The sequence below is a fragment of the Lycium barbarum genome, chromosome 7 (genome assembly GCF_019175385.1).
Source record: "Lycium barbarum isolate Lr01 chromosome 7, ASM1917538v2, whole genome shotgun sequence".
NCBI classification, from domain to species: domain Eukaryota; kingdom Viridiplantae; phylum Streptophyta; class Magnoliopsida; order Solanales; family Solanaceae; genus Lycium; species Lycium barbarum.
In genome coordinates, this window is record NC_083343.1 from 127,393,964 (window position 1) to 127,399,979 (window position 6,016).

Consider the following 6,016-nt stretch of genomic DNA (forward strand, 5'->3'; position numbering starts at 1 on the left):
ATTGTGTTATATACAGTAAGTAGGATTGACTCAACAATATACAATCATATTATTGATAGCTTTTCAGATGGAGAAAATTCTTGGAAAGCAACTATACGATTGCTTAGTTATTTTTTTTTTATTTTTGTACTTAACGATTAACTGTAAATCTTATATATTGCTCATTTCCTCTTTATAAATTTTGTTTATTCTTAAGATTTAATGCAATTCTCTTGTTTTATAATCTCCTAGAGTTCCATCCATTCTTATTTGACTATTCACTTATCCCAATTTCCATATGTTTGAAGCCTTTAAGCCGAGAACATCGAACCATTAAGTCAAGAATCATCAATAAATATAGACAAAAATTGAAGATTTTTCCATTGGTACAATTGTATAAAATTTGAAGTATAATCATTCTTCAGCGATATTTTCTATGCTGAGGTTCAAGATTTTGCAGGAAGTTTCTCAAAATATGGAGAAAACCAATTTCAGAACAAGACCTCTCTTTTTCAGTTGCTCATTTCTTGGCTTTCTATTGATATTACTTAGCACAATTTGTGTCTGCAGTGCTACAAAGAGTGAATTTTATTGCTTGAAATCGATAAAAGATTCATTACAAGATCCTTTCAATTCTTTGGGCTCTTGGGATTTCAGAAATGCTATCGAGGGTTCTATCTCTCATTTTGCAGGAATTCAATGCTGGCATGATTATGAGAATAAGGGAATGAACCTCAGACTTTCAAACTTAGGACTAATAGGTGAGTTTCCTCGAGGCATTCAAAATTGTACAAGCTTGACAGGTTTAGATCTTTCTAGCAACAAGTTGTATGGAACTATCCCTTCTGATATTTCAGTAATAGTTGAACATGTTACAACACTTGATCTCGCAAGTAACCTATTTTCTGGCAATATACCGCCTGATATAGCTAATTGTGCATACCTAACTTCCTAATGTTGGAGAACAATAATCTAAGAGGTGAAATTCCAAGCAGAATAGGATCTTTGCCTCGCCTTAAGATATTCAGTGTAGCCAACAATTACTTGACTGGGTTAGTGCCATCATTTGTTAAAGGATAAATCACATCTGACAGTTTTGCAAACAATTCAAGGCTTTGTGGGAAGCCCTCGAAAGAATGTGAGTATTCTGAGGACTTTGAGGATTCTTGGATATGGAAACATATTGATTATGCTTCATTCATCCAAGCATTTGTGGTCGGTTTGGTACTTTTCTATGCATTAGTTTTTGTATTTTGCTTATTTCAATTTCCTACCAAGGCTATCAACAAGATAGTTTCATTGAACAAATGGAAGCTGAAGAGAAAGGAACATTTAAGTCCACGAAGTGATTCACCAGGTGACGAGGAATTAAGCAGCCACCAGAAGGTAAAGATTTTGCTATCTTTTCAGCTTTTCCCCCCTGCACTGTTAGCTACATATTTGTTACTGTATTTCTAGTTTAGTTATTGGTCATTGCAAATCCATCATGATATATATATATATATATATATATATATATATATATATATATATATATATATATATATATATATATATATATATATATATATATATATATATATATATATATATATATATGTATATATATATTCTTGACTGGAGAACTGAATGGAGGTAAAACTTTTTATTCGATGATTGATGAGCATACATGTTATTTTAGCAATACATCCAGACAAAAGAGGGGGTGAATTGTGTCTTCCCCAATTTTCCCGAGTTAAAGAACCTGATTCTTTAACATCAGTAAACTAGACACAAACTGAAAGTGAAGTGCGAAAATTAAAATACACAAGCAGTTTTACGCGGAAAACTCCTTGCTCAAGGGAGAAAAACACCACGACCTACCCTCATAGGATTTACCTCAAGACTCCACTATCTCCAAGAGCAGTTTTAGGTTACAATTCTATAACCAAAGGGACTAAATCTAGTACCTTAACCCCTACAATCAACTTTGAATGTAGCTACCCCTTTTAAGACTATACTCCTAGTTTAGAAAGCTAAACAAACTTCACCATTGATCAGCTACAACAATACTTCTGAAAAGTAAAATAGGTTACAATTTAGAACCAAATGCTTAAGCCTAACCAACTCAAGAACTAAGACAGCTTCTTCCTCTGGTACAAGTTCTTTAATTGATCAGCTTGTTCTTTAATTGATCAGCTTGAATCCTTCACAATGACTGCTATTTTCCAAGAGTAATCTCAGTGTTTGCGCGAAATAGCACGAGCCTCAATAGCAGCAATGCGGTGCTTTATATAGGAGTGTCGTTGGACCAATCCTTCTACACTTATTCGCCAAAACCGAAAGTATTTTGGTTAAGGAATCCAATCCAACTTGGATTTGGTTTACTTATTTGCTTCGACCTCCACACGGTTTCTCCTATTTCCTTACCTTTTTCCTTTTATGCAAATGTAACAATATTTCCTTGTTGTTCACGAATTCCTTGATGCAATGCGCGTAGCCCATAAGTATAATTCTTCAAGGAATCCAACTTTCACTTGAAATCAGTTTCACAGCTTCTGATTAGTAGTCTTCTAAGAACCTGATTCTTTCGATATCTACATAATACTCTTGCAATCCATTTAGTAGAATAACCAGTATCTCCAAGAGACGTCGTTCTTTTTCGTTGTTTGTTAAGAATCAAAACCAATTTAAGCTCAGCTCAACAATACATGACAGCAACAAGCTTCTCAAGTTTCTGTTCTGTTTCTGTATGTTCAAATGATTCAACTTGTTGTTTTTCAGATATTAAAGCTGGAGAAGTTTGTTACTAGAATGAGTTTCATGGAGCTGCAAGAAGCGACTTTTGATTTCAGTGAAGAGTGTTTAGTAAGAATTGATATGCTAGGAAATGTGTACAAAGCAATTCTACCAAATAGCTGGACACTTGTAATCAAGAAGCTCAATGTTAGGGAAAAATTGGAGGACGAGTTTGTCTCTGAGATAACTACTCTCGGTGGTCTGAGGCATCGGAACCTATTACCTCTTATAGGTTTCTGTGTTGAAAGGGACAAAAGACTTCTTGTTTACAAATACATGCATCATGGAAATCTTCATGAATGGCTGCACTCAAACGAGGATAAGGCCAAGATTTTGGACTTCCCTCTTAGAGTTAAAATTGCACTTGGGATAGCAAAAGGTCTGCCTTGGCTTTATCATGGGTATGAATTACACGTTACTCACGGAAGCATAAGCACACGGTGTATCTTGCTAGATCAAATGAACCGAAATATCCAACTTTTGGGAAGCAAAATTTTGGAGTAAGAATGATACTGCATTAAGTTGGAGTCTTTTCCCAATAGCTGGATATTCAGGTTTAGGTTCTTACAAGCAAGACATCTACTGCTTTTGTGTTGTGCTTCTCGAGCTTGTAACCGGGAAGGAGCCACATGAATTGACCCGCTCAAGAAATCTATTTGATCACTCACCTAGTCTACTTGATGAAGATAGAGATTTTCTTGGGAAAGGAATCAACGATTTGATCCTCCAATTTCTAGAGTTAGCTTGTGACTGTGTGAAGTTTTTTCCTAATGAAAGGCCGACGATGCTGGAAGTGTATGAAAAACTCAAGACAATTTATCAGGGTCGAAACGACCAGGTATAGGAAACTCCCTTATCAACTGCCATTTGAAGTCTGTAAGACTAGTACTATTATTGTTTATTTGGTTAGAGCACATCAATTTAATAGCATCAAAGAAGCTTTGTGTTTTTACATTGATAGCTTTTGCTGCAGCTGTAATATCTAAGACTTGCATATAATTTACAACATTGGAAAGCCATATCGATTGCATGCTTCTAAAAGAGCCTCAGCAGACTAATGCTGCACTTTATAGGCATTTTTCTGAGAGTTGTCTTCAGAAATTGGCCTAAAGCAGTTTCTCTAGAGTAAGGTTTAGTGAGTCACGAAGCTACTTATTACTGACAATTTGAGGAAGATTAAGGTCATTAATTGTTAGGATTGCAAACAGGAATAATGCATTAGGCTACTTTCTAGATGCAAATGATGAATATATAGCAAAGTCCAATTAAAAACAATGAACAACTCACAAGTTTTATGGTGTATTTGGACCAAGTGATGGATATCTAGCAAATACAAAAGGAGATGTGTGAAGGAATATATGGTAAATAATTTCTCTACTCTTAATCAAAGGTTCTTTCTAGTTCGATTACCGGAAATGAGGTCACTTTTGGAAAAGAGCACTAAAGATTTTACCATGAGAATTCAAATTGTTCGTGGTAAATAATTTCTCTACTCTTAATCAGATGTTCTTTCTAGTTCGATTACCAGAAATGAGGTCACTTTTGGTAAAGAGCACTAAAGATTTTACCATGAGAACTCAAATTGTTCGAGCTAGGTTGTGAATTTTGAACACCGAATGACAAAGAAAATGACATCAACAAATGATGTCATGTTCAAATGGTGCACTCTATCTTATTTCAGTTGTACTAAAAGGTGCACTTTTTGGTATGCCTGGTCTCCTCTTTTGGTGATGAAAAAGGAAGGGTCCTTTCTTTTGGTTAAGCTTAAGCAACTTGAAGCCCCAACTTGCATCTGTATATCCCTTTTTAGCATGTTTTAGAAAGAAGTCCAAGCTAAGACCTTTGGACTTTATTGACTTGACATGTTTTCTCTTCTTCCAAATGTAACTTGACGTGTTCAACGTCTATTCCCTGCCATCATAATTCATAAACTTTGTCGGTCCAAAGTTATTTGTATTTCGTGTCTGAGTGGAATTTCGAGCCAAAATTGTAACGAGAAAGATATGAATGAGCCCAATTTCCAGTGAAGGGTATAAAATTAGATCATTTTATTTAATTTAGGAATAAAACGGAGAAGAAAGTTAGTTCCATTCATCATCAAGGGGAATCTTGTTGTAAATATTCTAAACATAATGTATTTCCTATATCACCAAATAAAAAAATATAATTAATTAGTTGAAGGTTAAATATGCTAATTTAGTCAAATATTACAAAAATCAGAACTAAGAACGTAACTTACCAGTTACCAATACACTATATGAACTAGATTAAAAGTACTCCCTCTGTCTCATATTAGTTGTTTTGTTTCGCTTTTCGAGAGTCAAGTTGACTAATCTTCGGAGATAAATTGAATTAAATCAATTCCGTATTTTAAAATCTTAGTTTAGATATTCAAAAACTATACGAAAAGTATTACAAGTTTTAATTCTTTTCATATTGATACGGTGAAAAATATATTTTAAAATTTTGGTAAAAATTTATATAGTTTAACTTTTAAAAAAGAAAAGTGGACAAGCAACATGAAAACGGAGGGAGTAATTAACTTCCTACTTTTTTATGCATGATATTCTTGTGTTTGCTTACGTGAAATTGTTGATTGAATTAGCAACGAGCTCGTCAAAAACAAATAAAACACACATTTCAATGTTGGACAACGTTGACAGTGGACGTTTTAAAAAATTGATTGTAAAATAAAACACATCTATTAACCTTTATACACTATCAGTCTATCACCGAAATTTAACCAATTATAACATTTTACTGTTTTATTTTTAGGTGATCATGCATGTCGATCAGACTTATATATTAGGAAAAATTACTCGTTTTTTTATGTCTGCTTACCATGATAGTGTAAAAAATTATACATGACTCTCAATACACATAACTTAAATCTAAAAAGTAACTTTTGGTAAATCCGTTTTTTTGTTTTGTTAAGAGAGATGGAAATTCCTTCTCCGTTATTGGCTAGTGGTGTAGCCCCCCACGTTGCATCTTCAACTTCTTCTTCTTCTTTTTTTCTCTTTTTTTCTTCTTCTTTTTTTACATCTGCATCTTCAACTTCTCTTTGGACAACAAGAAAATTGTGAGAAAAAAATAACAAGCTAATTCTACTTTCTCTCTTAGGGAAAAAAATTCTACTTTCTTAATTTAATTCTGTCATTTAAAACAAATTTTATTTGAACTTTAATTTTATGTTTTCTTTTTTCACCATAGGTTAAATGTTATTCGACATTTAGACTAAACAAATAAGTTTCACAAT

The 6,016-nt window shown here is 33.5% G+C and overlaps 1 pseudogene; it reads left to right on the plus strand.

The window, feature by feature from the left end:
- Positions 1-454: 454 nt before the first annotated feature.
- Positions 455-4,359, plus strand: LOC132601923 (probably inactive leucine-rich repeat receptor-like protein kinase At5g48380; annotated as a pseudogene).
- The last annotated feature ends 1,657 nt before the right edge of the window (positions 4,360-6,016 follow it).